A 14,771-nucleotide genomic window follows, 5' to 3' on the forward strand; every position below is an offset into this window, starting at 1 on the left:
CCTTATTTTGAAATACGGTGTTTGCAGATGTAACTAAGTGAGGAACTGGAGATGAGATCAGCCTGGACTTACGATAAGCCCTAAATCCAAGGACTGGTGTCCTTCTAAGAGAAAGGAGATGGAAATTTAGGCATGAAGACACAGGGAGCAGAAGGCCATGTGAAGACGGAGGTAGAAATTGGAGTTGTGTGTCTACAAGCCAAGGTATGCCAAAGATTGCTGGCAGATACCAGAAGCTAAGAGAGGCATGGGAATTAACACTGCCTACGTCTCAATTTTGGACCAAATTCCTACTGTTTAAAGCAACCAGACGTGTGGAAGTTTGTTATGGCAGCCCTCAGAAATGTAAACAGCTGGGTTTCCTAGGAGTAGAACCTGAGAAGAGGGTTCTCGTGCAAGGGACTGATGAAGGATTGGTTGAACAAGGGTTGGGTGGGGAGCTGCGTAAGTCAGGGATGTGTTTCAGCTGGGAACTGGCCTCTGTCTGACCTCACAGGCTGGCTCTGGTAAACAGAGCGCACTGCAGGATATGATCCACCTGTGGCAATAGGGCCAATGCTTTAACCCCTAGGTCAGCCAGTTACTGACTGTGGGCTGCTGGGAGTGAGTGATGCCTCCAGCAGGAGCTGCTTTTCATTTGGCAGAAGACAGCTCTCCGGGCCAGGGTCTACCACCGCCGCGGTCACGGCAATTGTTATTTCTTAAGGCAAATCCTGTGAAGTTATGGAATTTGTTACGGGACCTGGTCCATAATGGTGGCAGCCACGAGAGGACGTGCTTTGCGTAAGTAACACCCACAAAGGGAACCGCGTTGCACAGCACAGCAGTTGCCCACCATTCTGACAGTTATTTGCATTTGGGAAGGGGGAGGTTGTATGATACAGAGAGGAACAGGGAATTTGGCTGGGGAGGCCACCAAACCAAGAGAGGCAGTTGGACATGGGCAGGGCTCCTGCTGAGGGGACTAAGACAGTTCCTAAAACTGCCTAAGCTCTATGCAGAGCCACCCACAGCAGGAGGTATAGGACACAGGTCTGACATGCCCATAACTGAGAGGAAAGAGATAGGCAATAACCATTAAATCAGGCTGGGCATGGTGGCTTATGCCTATAATCCCAGCACTTCGGGAGGCCAAGATGAGTGGATCACCTGAGGTCGGGAGTTCGAGACCAGCCTGGCCAACATGGTGAAACCCCATCTCTACTAAAAGTGCAAAAATTAACCAGGCATGTGGTGGCGGGTGCCTGTAATCCCAGCTACTCAGGAAGCTGAGGCAGGAGAATCGCTTGCACCTAGGAGGTGGAGGTAGCAATGAGCCAAGATCACACCATTGCACTCCAGCCTGGGGGAAAAGAGCAAATCTCCTTCTCAAAAAGAAAAAAACATAAATCACTTTTTTAAACCTATTACTAGCAAAACATTTAAAAACAGTAGCTAGAAGTATGTGTTGACACAATAGCACATTTTATCAGCCCTTATTATGAAAGTTCTGTGTCAATTTCCGTCTACCTGACTTTGAAGTTATCAGTATGTGTAGCAAAAGTGAATATGTTTCATGGCCTCTTTCCCATGAACATAGTCACATTTTATGAAATAATAAAATTCACATAAAGATTACATCATAAACTCCAGTCTACATTTTCCCCTCTTCATTGTATGCGACATACGCACGTTCCCTGAAAATAAAATGTGCGTGTAAAATTAGGTTAGCTGGCTATTTTAGGTTGAGTTCCCAGTGTACCTATTTGGAATGCCTTTCTAAGTCAAAATAGGTTTTGAGGCTGTAACAATATCATCACAAATAAATTGGATTCAGAGTTTTGCCTAAAGTAATTGGGAGTAAAAAAGGAATTGTTCAAGGTGGTTCCCCGTTATATCTTCATACTTCCTTTCGCTGGCTCTTGATTTACTTAGAGATGCAATTAAGATGGAAATGAGCCATGCCCAGAGGGATGGGGAAGGCAGAGTGAGTGAGTTCTGGTGTTGCTTTTATGAACCACGCAAGTGCTCCTTGCAGAAACCTGGTCTGGAAGCCTTCCCCCGTGTAGGTGCAGAGAGGAGAAATTGCTCACGGTCTGAAGGAACAGCATGCACTTGAACACATTTTCAAGGGGTTCTGCTTTCAAAACTCCACATTTTGGGAAAAATGTAAAAGGTGCTTTGAGATGACCTTCACTCCTGTTTGTTCCCAATACTCCCTCCTCCAAACATTTCACTCACTGCAGCTCAGAACTGCGTTATGACAGCAGCCTGAAGAAGAACCCAGGCCTTCCTTGTAGGACACCCAGCCCATAGCCTGCTCAATGAAAATGCCTGGTAAAATGGGCAACATGGTTCTATGCTAATGAAAGCTTGTGCCCTTGAGTGGCTTTCTGTCCCTCATGTGGGCTGGGTGGCCTGTCTCCCACTGTTTGAAGCCGATGCCTCTCTACCCTGCCTAGCCCTGTTTCTTGGTTTAGTTTGACTCTGCAGCTACCCTTGGGGATGCCCGGAGTCCGGCAGCCTGGGGATGCTATGCCATGTCCATGCTGCCTCGCGTTTACCATTTATCCCCTTGGCTGCTTTCTTCCTTTCATTCTAAATCTCCTGGAAGTTTCCAGAAGAAAAGACTGCCAACTTCTCCTCACCTTGGCACACTTTCTACCTCTTGTGTTTTTGCATTTTACTTTTACTTTCAACATGCCTCTGCATCTGTTTAGTAACAACTAAAAAGTTTTCCTAATTAGGAAATGACTATCTCAGGGTTTGAAGCTCTGTTCTTCTTCTTACCAGCCTCATGGTTAGGGCTGCCTGCCTAACCTTTCTGTGCCTCAGTCTTTTTCATCTGGAAGATGGGGATCCCATAATAACATTCACCTCCTGTAGGGTTGTTGTGACAATTAAGTGAGTTTTCACACAAAAAAGGTTTAGAGCGGCAACTGGCCATCTGCAGGTGCTGAGTGTTAGATGTTTCTTTTTCTACACCCCCAGCTGTTCTGAAAGACGGTAAGGGCGGTGAGCCCTGACTTGGCTGTATCAGCAATTTTGACAATATTACATTCTTTTTCCATGGAAAAAACTCGAATAACTCTTACAGATGAGTTTCAAAGTCAACACAAGCTCATCACTGTATACTACAGTTCCAGACTTGGGTGGAGTATTGGTGCCTAAGTTGGCCAATTTCCTAGCCATTGGAGGTGTGAGTCTTATGGCACTACTTTAATACTTTGATGCTAAGATGCCAATAGAGAAAGAAAATATTGAAAAGTTGAGAAACTGATTCTGAATTTGGTTTTTATATTTTTATAAAAATGAAGAGAAAGAATTTAAGGAGACCAGTCTTTTAAGAAATGTTCAAGTCTACTTTTTGTTTTGTCTAGGGAAGAAATGAAGACCAGTTATATGGCAACTCCCTTTTGTTTTTAGGAAGATAATTGGATATAATTTTGAGAATGTTCCTTGGTTTTACCTTGGGGAAGATTTCAGTGTTATTGTTAAAAAAAAAATGACCTTTGATAACGCAGTAAGGCCGACTTTGTTCAGAGCCATAGAGACCCTGCAACTGCATTTTGAAGTGGGCGAGAGAGATTGGGCTCATTCCAAATACAAAAAGAACAAATGGGAGTTTATAGCCAGGTAGCGAGGTGGGGATCAGTGGATGGAATATTATTTACAGGAGACATCAAGGGTAAGGGGCATTCTGGCTACATCACCTGAACATGACTCTTGCTGAACACAGACCAGGGTGATCAGACAACCACCTGGGAGTTGGTAAAGGAGGAGAAACCTGATCAGATAGTTAGGGTAATCAGATACCCAGGATAGCCAAACTAAGCAGGATTCCTGCTAAAACTGGAGAAGGCAGAGACAAGAAAAAATGCTCCAAAGTCAGGGCTTAGTTGAGAAGAGCTTAGAGAGGGGCCTGCCTAAATTCTGGTCAGGGAAAGAGTCTGTCATGATGCACAGTTGAGCACAAGACTCTTGGCGGATGCTACGAGATCCACCTCTCCAGGGATGATTGAAGGAGGCTGGTTTGGATTTGGGACTCTCTGAAAGGGCTCTCAGAGTAGAGAGCAGGATGCTGACAACATCCACCTGTGTCCACCACAGCATGCAGGCCTCATCTCCTTCACCCACCTGTGTCTGCCACAGCATGCAGGCCTCATTTCCTTCTCCCACCTGTGTCTGCCACAGCATGCAGGCCTCATCTCCTTCACCCACCTGTGTCTGCCACAGCATGCAGGCCTCATCTCCTTCACCCACCTGTGTCTGCCACAGCATGCAGGCCTCATTTCCTTCTCCCATGGGTGCAGCACGTCTGGCCAGCTTTGAGGTCCTCTGTGGGTCTCTGGCCAGAGCTCCCACATTCCCTAAATGGAAAATGGAAGCCTGAGAATTTTCTGTGCTGCACCATCTTTGCTAGAATACTTGGCTCAGGACCAACTATTAATATGAGAGAACAAGTAGTGTATGACAGAGATGTAAGTGTCAATCCTTGTTCTGGAATGTTCCCTGCAGTGGGGATTCACCACAGATCATGGCCACTTAGAGCCTTGGAAGTGAGAGCAGAAGGTTGGGGAAGGGCCCCCATGAGCCTTTCAGGTCTAAACTCTAGTGGATTAATAGGAGCAACATCCCCAGCTGCAATCACCAAACTACTTCACCCTGACATCAAAGGACATCTTCAATATGCATCTCTTTGATAATCTCCCCTCTTGGGTGAATTTCGGCCTGTCTCAGTTGGGCCTCCACTTCCTTTTCAAAGAAAGTAGTTTGTTTTTTCCTCTTGTTCTGTAAGATCTTCCATGCCCCTATGCTATATCCAAGGTCTGGTGCTCAACTTCTGTTCCCAGTAACTACTGGCTTTTGTTTCTAACTTTCACTACAATTACAATCAACACAAGCTTTGGGAAGCCTGCTTTTACCTTGAAGCCCTTCCACATCAGGAGGTCCAAGTGCAGAGGTGCTCCTTACAACAGATGGATTGCTGCACTTAACAGGGAAAGGGCATCCTGTGATGTTCACCAAAACTAACAAACACCTGGAAATTGTGTCTAACGAAAATAAACTGAAGCTGGGTTCATTCATTATACCCAAAATATTAGCCATCTCTAATCTTTTCCTCACAGGTTATGCCCTGCAGGAATTACTGGGAGGGATAGAGAAGAATGCTTTCCGTTAGTGAAAGACAAGCTGTAATTGTGGGGAGCATTGGATGAGAAAATGCACATAAAATCACTTGGAAACTTGCATTAGCATGCAGGACAGATAGGTTCTGGTGCTCTTCCCAGAATTATCACACTGCAGCCCCTCGGGGTGGGGGAGGGGAGGGGAGTCACCGTAAGGTAATGAGGCAGGTGGGGAGGCCACCTGTCTTGGCTCAGAGCCACTGAGGTGCCATCTGTGTGCAATTCAGGCAGAGGGGTGACTGGCCACCTGTCCTGGCTCAGCCACTGGGGTGCAATCTGGGTGCAGTTCAGGCAGGGGTGACCATGTTTCCTTTAGTGAAGTTATAGCCTATGCTATGTGAAATGCCTAGATGGTTCCCTAAAATCAACTTTAACAGTGTTTGCCTATATTAGTCAACTTTAGAGTGTTTTATAAGTAGTTTTCCACTTAATCACATTCATTATTCTTGATTTTTTTCTTTTTGTCCCTGTCACTGAACATTTGCATATGTAGACAAAAATGCTGTGTATCTCATAGTGAAACCATGTAACACGCACACAGAGAATGGTGAGCCATGTATCAATGATCATAATTGACTAAACTGGCAATGTCAAACTACTGTGGGTTGTACCTCTCAAAGATCCCAAAAGTCACAGGTGACACCATCCATAGAGATGGTAATTCATCCCGTCAATTAGCTGTGATGACCAGGACCAAATGTTAGCAAGGCTGGGATTAATAGCAAGCGATCATTTGCATCTGGCATTCAATTGGGAGCTGCCGTAAGATGCTCCCACCCTGGGGTCTCTGTTCTAAATATAAGACAGGCTGATCCTTTGCAGGAAGGTTCATTCTCAAGCATAAATAGCACACGTGGTCTTTGCATTTTGCCTCCCATTCTAGCTGGAGAAGCTTATTTTGTATGTCACCCTAAAGGTCGACTTTCTCACATTAAAAAAGAAAATGGGCATCAGGCGAAAGTGCAGGGAGCTCAGAGAATGCTCAGTGCAGCAGCTGGTGGTTGTCCTGTACCTGCTTCGTGCTTGTCTGTGTGTTTTGCCCAAAGGAATGTGGGCCCGAAGTTACTGCCAGGATCTATCTGTGCCCTAGTTTTGCCCAATTCTCACGTCACCAATTCTACGAGCCTTATTTCAGGCTGAATAGTTTTCCATGTGAGACCCACTACCAGAAGGCAACCCTGCTTACCTACTCTAGTAGGAAAAGGAACGCTGGTTTTCTCAGAGTGAAACTATTTAAAATCTTACCCCTTATTTTTCCAAACACACCCCTCCCACAGTGCTCCTAACATGTTTTAGTTGACAATTAAACGTCTTTGTAAATTAGTTTTTTTTGTTCCCTGTTCCACATTTCCCCTACCTATAAGGCTTACGTATTTCCTGTAAAGCAAGTACCTTTTAAAACAACCATGAAATCAAGAAAGGTTTTTTGGCTGGACGCGATGGCTCATGCCTGTAATCCCACCACTTTGGGAGGCCGAGGTGGGTGGATCACCTGAGGTCAGGAGTTCGAGAGCAGCCTGGCCAACATGGTGAAACCCCGTCTTTACTAAAAATATAAAAATTAGCCAGGCCTGGTGGCATGCACCTGTAATTCCATCTACTTGGGAAGCTGAGGCAGGAGAATCACTTGAACTTGGGAGGCGGAGGTTGCAGTGAGCTGAGATTGTGCCACTGCACTCCAGGCTGAAAAACAGAGAGACCCTGCCTCAAAAAAAAAAAAAAAAAAGGTTAAGACATTAGTGATGGTGACCACAACTTGGAACTTGGAAATTGTCAGTTGGATGAGGCTTTCCAGGCTGTGTTTTCTGCATCTGATGTTCTTCCAGCAAGCATTTTCTTTCGTAAAACTCCCAGGGGAAAAGAATGTGAAATAACTACTTTGTAAATGATACCAAGTGTCAATGTTAGTGTTCAGTATTGATATTGAATGTCTCTCAGCATTTTAGTTAGTTACATCTCATCTCCCCTTAGGTTTAAGAATGTCATATATCAGCTATCCTGTTAAGGATATGTATTTAATTCTTTGAAAAAATATGTATATATGCCAAATACATACAAAATTGAAAGGCTCTGTTTTATATTTTTATATATGGGGAAAATGGGGAGAATTTCAACTTATTTTGTAATTGGGTCCTAACAGCTCATGATTTTTAATAAGTAGCAATCTTACCAGCAGTGCTTTCCCACCGTAGATTTAATTAGTCTTTCTTCCCCTCCCCCGCAACCACTTTTGCTAGTTGACGGAGCTGAGAGGAGGGAAACGGCCGCAATTTGAAACCTTGTTAGAAATTTATGAAGTGCTAAAATGTTTTATTCCCAAAGGCTGGCTTGCCAGCTGTCACGAGCTCCCTGCCTGCCTCTGCGGCTGTGATAGCAGGGGTAGGAGGGAGGCTGCCAGAGCTGCACAGGGTGGGGAAATGCCACTCCCATCAGCAGCACAGGGCAGAGGTGAGCTCCTCATTCCCCTGCAGCTGACCAGCCACATGTGAGACGAGAATCCAGGGGATCTGAAGCGGGCGTCGGAGCCCTAGAGTAAGACCGCTGCGGCTGTCAATAACAGGCACTGATCACTGATCATGCAATGAGAGGTCAGCTTTGGGTATAGAAATTAAAACAAACGCCCATTCTGTTGGTGGCCTCAAACAGATAGTTGGCCTCTTACTAGCAAAATGTCCCTGAACTAATTTCTTCTGGAGGAAACACCTTCTCACAAATGTTACCAGGTCTGAAGGATGTTCTTCCCGGGGTTGTAGCCTACCTGCAATGACTTGCTGTGCCCCCATCCTTCCCCCGTTGCTTCTATGATGCCTGGAATGTGTCTCTCAGGAAACAAAGTTAAAAAAAATTTTTTTTTCTTTGGTCCTTGAATGGAAATATCACTTGTACACTGTGGTCATAGATACCCCAGAGAATAAACAATTCATAATAAAGGTGCAAATCACCCACGTTAGATGCTGGGCTGGAGGAAGAGCTAAGTCAGGCATAATGGAGACCAAAAGGCCCCAAGGAAGCAGAGGAGGAGGAGGAGGAAGTGCCTCCTCCAGGGCCAGGGGCTGGGCCAGGCAGTGCCTTCATGATCTGCCTCCAAGTTGCTCTGCGCAAGGAATTGGGAGTGGAAGAAGGAGCCAGGGACCTCAGAAATCTTCATGGCAATGACATTGTTTAGGAAAGTATGCCCTCAGCACCCTCTCCTACCTCCTCTGCCCCTCCAAATCAACAATTATAGTAAGTACTTTTGGTTCCACAGAACTTTCTGACAAGTTCTTTTTTTGTGTGATACATGTACAGAATGTGCAGGTTTGTTACATAGGTACACATGTGCCATGGTGGTTTGCTGCACCTATCAACCCATTATCTCGGTTTTAAGCCCTGCACGCATTGGGCATTTTTCCTAATGCTCTCGCTCTCCTTGCCCCCCACCCCATGACACGCCCCGGTGTGTGATGTTCCCTTCTCTGTGCCTCTGTGTTCTCATTGTTCAACTCCCACTTATGAGTGAGAACATGGAATGTTTGGTTTTCTGTTCCTGTGTTAGTTTGCTGAGGATGATGGTTTCCAGCTTCATCCATGTCCTTGCAAAGGACATGAACTCATTCATTTTTATGGCTGTATAGTATTCCATGGTGGATATGTGCCATATTTTCTTTATCCAGTCTGTCACTGATGGGTATTTGGGTTGGTTCCAAGTCTTTGCTATTGTAAATAGAGCAGCAATAAACATGTGCATGTGTCTTTATAGTAGAATGATTTCTAATCCTTTGGGTATATACCCAGTAATGGGATTGCTGGGTCAAATGGTATTTCTGGTTCTAGATCCTTGAGGAATCGCCACACTGTCTTCCATAATGGTTGAACTAATTTACACTCCCACCAACAGTGTGAAAGTGTTCCTATTTCTCTGCATCTTCACCAGCATCTGTTGTTTCCAGACTTTTTAATGATCACCATTCTAACTGGCTTGAGATGGTATTTCATTGTGGTTTTGATTTGCATTTCTCTAGTGACCAGTGATGATGAGCTTTTTTTCATGTTTTTTTGGCTGCATAAATATCTTCTTTTGAGAAGTGTCTGTTAATATCCTTCACCCACTTTTTGATGGGAGTTGTTTATTTTTTTCTTGTAAATTTAAGTTCCCTGTAGATCCTGGATATTAGCCCTTTGTCAGATGGGTAGATTGCAAAAAATTTCTCCCATTCTGTAGATTGCCTGTTCACTCTGATAGTAGTTTCTTTTGCTGAGCTGAAGCTCTTTAGTTTAATTAGATTGCATTTGTCAATTTTGGCTTTTGTTGCCATTGCTTTTGGTGTTTTAGTCATGAAGTCTTTGCCCATGCCTATGTCCTGAATGGTATTGACTAGGTTTTCTTCTAGGGTTTTTATGGTTTTAGGTTTTACATTTAAGTCTTTAATCCATCTTGAGTTAATTTTTATATAAGGTTTAAGGAAGGGGTCCAGTTTCAGTTTTCTGCATATGGCTAGCCAGTTTTCCCAGCACCATTTATTAAATAGGGAATCCTTTCCCCATTGCTTGTTCTTGTCAGGTTTTCCAAAGATCAGATGGTTGTAGATGTGTGCTTTTATTTCTGAGGCCTCTGTTCTGTTCCATTGGTCTATATATCTGTTTTGGTCCCAGGACCATGCTGTTTTGGTTAAGGTAGCCTTGTAGTATATTTTGAAGGCAGGTAGCATGATGCCTCCAGCTTTGATCTTTTTGTTTAGAGTTGTCTTGGCTATACAGGCTTTTTTGGTTCCGTATGAAATTTAAAGTAGTTTTCTCTAGTTCTGTGAAGAAAGTCAATGTTAGCTTGATGAGAATAGCATTTAATCTATAAATTACTTTGGGCAGTATTGCCATTTTCGTGATATTGATTCTTCCTATCCATGAGAATGGAATGTTTTTCCATTTGTGTCCCCTCTTTTTTCTTTGAGCAGTGGTTTGTAGTTCTCCTTGAAGAGGTCTTATCGCATCCCTTGTAAGTTGTAATCCTAGGTATTTTATTCTCTTTGTAGCAATTGTGAATGGGAGTGCACTCATTATTTAGCTCTCTGCTTGTCTATTATTGGTGAATAGGAGCGCTTGTGATTTTTACACATTGATTTTGTATCCTGAGACTTTGTTGAAGTTGTTTATCAACTTAAGGAGTTTTGGGGCTGAGACGATGGGGTTTTCTAAATATACAATCATGTCGTCTGCACACAGACAATCTGACTTCCTGTCTTCCTATTTGAATGCCCTTTATTTATTTCTCTTGCTTGATTGCTCTGGCCAGAACTTCCAATATTATGTTGAATAGCAGTGGTGAGAGAGGGCATTCTTGTCTTGTGCCAGTTTTCAAAGGGAATGCTTCCAGCTTTTGCCCATTCAGTATATTGGCTATGGGTTTGTCATAAATAGCTCTTATTATTTTGAGATATGTTCCATCACGACCTAGTTTGAGAGTTTTTAGCATGAAGGTGTTTTGAATTTTATCAAAGTCCTTTTCTGCATCTATTGAGATAATCATGTGGTTTTTGTCATTGGTTCTGTTTATTGAGTTGCGTATGTTGAATCTGCCTTGCATCCCAGGGATGAAGCTGACTTGATCATGGTGGATAAGCTTTTTGATGTGCTGCTGGATTCGGTTTGCTAGTATTTTATTGAGGATTTTTGCATCGATGTTCATCAGGGATATTGGCCTGAAATTTTCTTTTCGTGTTGTGTCTCTGCCAGGTTTTGGAATCAGGATGATGCTGGCCTCATAAAATGAGTTAGGGAGGAGTCCCTCTTTTTCTATTGTTTGGAATGGTTTCGGAAGGAATGGTATCAGCTCCTCTTTTTACCTCTGGTAGAATTTGGCTATGAATCCGTCTGGTTCTGGGCTTTTTTTGGTTGGTAGACTATTGATTACTGCCTCAATTTCAGAACTTGTTATTGGTATATTCAGGGATTCAACTTCTTCCTTGTTTAGTCTTGGGAGGGTGTATGTGTCCAGGAATTTATCCATTTCTTCTAGACTTTCTAGTATATGTGTGTAGAGGTGTTTATAATATTCTCTTATGGTAGTTTGTATTTCTGTGGGATCAGTGGTGATATCCTCTTTATCATTTTTTATTGTGTCTATTTGATTCTCCTCTCTTCTTTATTAGTCTATCTAATGGTCTATTTCGTTAGTCTTTCCAAAAAACCAGCTCCTGGATTCATTAATTTTTTGAAGGTGTTTTCATGTGTCTAACTCCTTCAGTTCTGCTCTGATCTTAGTTGTTTCTTATCTTCTGCTAGGTTTTGAATTCGTTTGCTCTTGCTTCTCTAGTTTCTTTAATTGTGATGTTAGGGTATTGATTTTATTTCTTTCCCACTTTCTGATGTGGGCATTTAGTGCTATAAATTTCCCTCTAAACACTGCCTTAGCTGTGTTCCAGAGATTCTGGTACACTGTATCTTTGTTCTCATGGGTTTCAAAGAACTTGGTTATTTCTTCCTTAATTTTGTTGTTTACCCAGTTGTCATTCAGGAGGAGGTTGTTCAGTTTGCGTGTAGTTGTGCAGTTTTGATGCTCTACATGTTTAGAGAAACTTCTCTAGTAATGAACTATAGAAATGATCCCTGAAAGTATTCTTCTGATAAGTTCTTTTTAAAAAAAGTAAACGTACCAGGACACTCTCTAATTGGGATCTTTTCTGTCTGTATTAGTTTGTTAGGGCTGTTAACAAAGCATCACAAACTGCGAGGCTTGAACAAGAGAAGTTTGCTGTGTCTTGCAGTTCTGTAGACTCCAAGTCCAAGATTAAGGTGTAAACAGGGTTGTTTTTTTTTTTTTCTGAGAGCTGTGAGGGAAAGATCTGTTCCAGTCCTCTCTCCTTAGCTGGTGGATGTCTGTATTCATGATCACATGATATTCTCCCTGTAGTGCACATCTGTGTTCAAATATAAGCTGAGAGACAGAGGGGTGGAGGAGAGAGAAAAAGAGGGAGGGTGGGAGGGAGAGAGAAAGAGAGATGCTATGTTGTTGGCTTTGAAAATAGAGGGGGGGCCATGAGCCAGGGAATACATATAGATTCTAGACGGTAGAAAAGATAAGGAAACAGACTCTCTCCTAAAAACATTTGATAACAGGTACCAAGCTGGGAGACTTGGAGCAGGCAAGAGCTGTACTTAGGTTTAGCAAAACTGCATCTTCGTGATGAGCCAGACTCAAGGATGATAAAGTCCACTACTTGGAAGGATCGTGGATGCAGCCTTGGGTTTAGCTTGAAGTCATTCACCGAGTTCAGATGCCAGACTGGCTCTTTCCGTAAGGAATTGCCTGGTTGGGTGAGGGTAGAAATTCAACAATGACTGTTGCATTCCAGGAGAAGGAAGGCAAAGAGCCAAACTCCAAGTCGTGCTTTGGGAATGTTGTGATTATAAGTAAGTGCATCAGCTCCAGGCTCCCCAGTATCACATGCACACACTGTGGGGACTGATCGTGTTGATTCTCAGTGAGGTGTCTTGGGGACCCTGTCCTAGCTGGGAAGGTGAAGGGATGTATTAGGAGGCTTGGTGCCAGGTGCAGAAAGAGGAAGATTCTGGAGGCCAGGCATAGTCCATGAGCTGTAGCCAGAGACCTGGCATGAGAATAACATCTAACTTCCCAGAAAAACAACACAGCCAAGCCAGGCATCAGTCAAGGATCACAGGAGGAGAGATTTGCAGAAAAGCAAAGTTCCTCTACCTGGGTGGCAAAATGCCACAGCTGCTGAGGCTTCCTTGACTCTTGCCTGCTTGAAAGTGGCAAAGCAGTGACTGCTGGTGGCTATGAATGCTTGTTAAATGGCCCATTCTTACTCCATGACTGGCCTGTGCCCAGGACCTCTGCAGTTGGACAGAAAGACAGTGTCTCCAGAAGTCCTGGACTGAAGCCAGAGTGCTTCTCATGCTCCTTTAGCAAGTGCTCCGAGGCCAGCCCCAGCAACCAACCCAACAAACTGAGGGCAGCACAGAAGAGTCTGGACAGCCCACTCCCCGCCGTATCTATGTGCATAATCAGCCTGTAGGTGCACCTTGACTGGCAGGCAGAGAGATAGGCAGGCCAGAATCAAACACAAATTCCACTCAGTATGACCTGTGGCTCCCTTGCAAGCTAACGTCACCCTCTCAGCCTCAGTTTCATGATGTAAAAAACAGGAGGAATTCTGAAATATTTGAAGCAGGTGTGAAGCAAGGGCTAATTGAATCAATAAATGTTAATGTGGCCGGGCCTGGTGGCTCATGCCTTTAATCCCAGCACTTTGGGAGGCCGTGGTGGGCAGATCATGAGGTCAAGAGATTGAGACAATCCTGACCAACACGGTGAAACCCCGTCTCTCTCTACTAAAAACAATAAAAATGAAAAAAATTTCCAAAATTAGCTGGGTGTGGTGGCATGCACCTGTAGTCCCAGCTACTCGGGAGGCTGAGGCTGAAGAGTTGCTTGAGCCTGGGGGGCGGAGGTTGCAGTGAGCCAAGATCGTGCCACTGCACTCCAGCCTGGTGACAGAGCAAGACTGTCTCATGAATAAATAAATAAATAAAAAATAAATAAATAAATAAATGTGAACATATCCAATACAGCTCCTGATTCTTCATGGAGGCAAAAAGATGAATGCCCCTCTTGTCACCTCCCCCTTTTGATATGTGGAGGGCGATGGCTGGATTTTCATCTGGGACAGTGATGGAGATAGAAGGTGGCAGTGAGGAAGGAAAATGAGGGAAGCAAAGACTCGCACCCCAGGCTGTGCAATGACTGCTGCCAGGGGCAGGCTCATGGGATGATGGCAGGAGGGATGGGGAGCTGACTTTGAAGTCCTGGACTGAAGCCAGAGTGCTTCTCATGCTCCTTTAGCAAGTGTTCCGAGGCCAGCCCCAGCAACCAACCCAACAAACTGAGGGCAGCACAGAAGAGTCTGGACAGCCCACTCCCCGCCGTATCTATGTGCATAATCAGCCTGTAGGTGCACCTTGACTGGCAGGCAGAGAGATAGGCAGGCCAGCTGGCAGGCTGCCCCCAGGGATATGGGTATTTATCCATGATCAGAAGGGAACAAGGGAGTCATGTGCACTTTAAAGATCATTCAGTTGGTTTTTTTTTATTCAGGCTTAAAAGGATGTAATCCAACCTGAAAAAGATTCCAGGGGCAATGAGGAATTCAAAGCAGAGCCAGCTACCAGGTGACCATGATGCTTGGAGAGTTTGGGGGCAGGGAGGAGTCATGATGTGTGGGGTCATGGAGAGTGGCGGAAGTGAGATGGGCACTCAGGATAGGCTTGGAGCACATGGGAGGCTGAGAGCCTGGGGACTGTGGAATCCAACCTGGAATCCTCTTGGTTGGACTGGGAGACTCAATGCTAAGAGATGAGACAGGATGGGGCTAAGAGCAAAGGCCCCAGGCTGGGAGGAGCTATGTGTCCCTTCTCTCTACCCTTCTCTCCCTCTCCTCTTTGTGCCTCCTCACTACCCCATTTCACACCCCTTCCAGGCAGCCTTGTGCAGTCCGGATCCCTGTACTCTAAGGATTGTCACAAGCAAACTTGCGTTCTTTGTTTATGATGATCTATTAACAAGAATAAATGGTTGTGGGTCAGATAAAGGGCTAAAAATCAAAAGTC

General features: G+C 44.4%; 1 protein-coding gene and 1 pseudogene across 1 annotated transcript in view; one reads left to right on the forward strand and one right to left on the reverse strand.

Annotated features, from left to right (window-relative positions):
* DSCAM (DS cell adhesion molecule) overlaps positions 1-14,771 on the forward strand; it is an 812,726-nt gene that overhangs the window by 71,549 nt on the left and 726,406 nt on the right. The window lies entirely within an intron of this gene.
* Positions 11,690-11,764, reverse strand: LOC129483845 (uncharacterized; annotated as a pseudogene).

This window comes from Symphalangus syndactylus, chromosome 5, assembly GCF_028878055.3.
Source record: "Symphalangus syndactylus isolate Jambi chromosome 5, NHGRI_mSymSyn1-v2.1_pri, whole genome shotgun sequence".
Lineage (NCBI taxonomy): Eukaryota > Metazoa > Chordata > Mammalia > Primates > Hylobatidae > Symphalangus > Symphalangus syndactylus.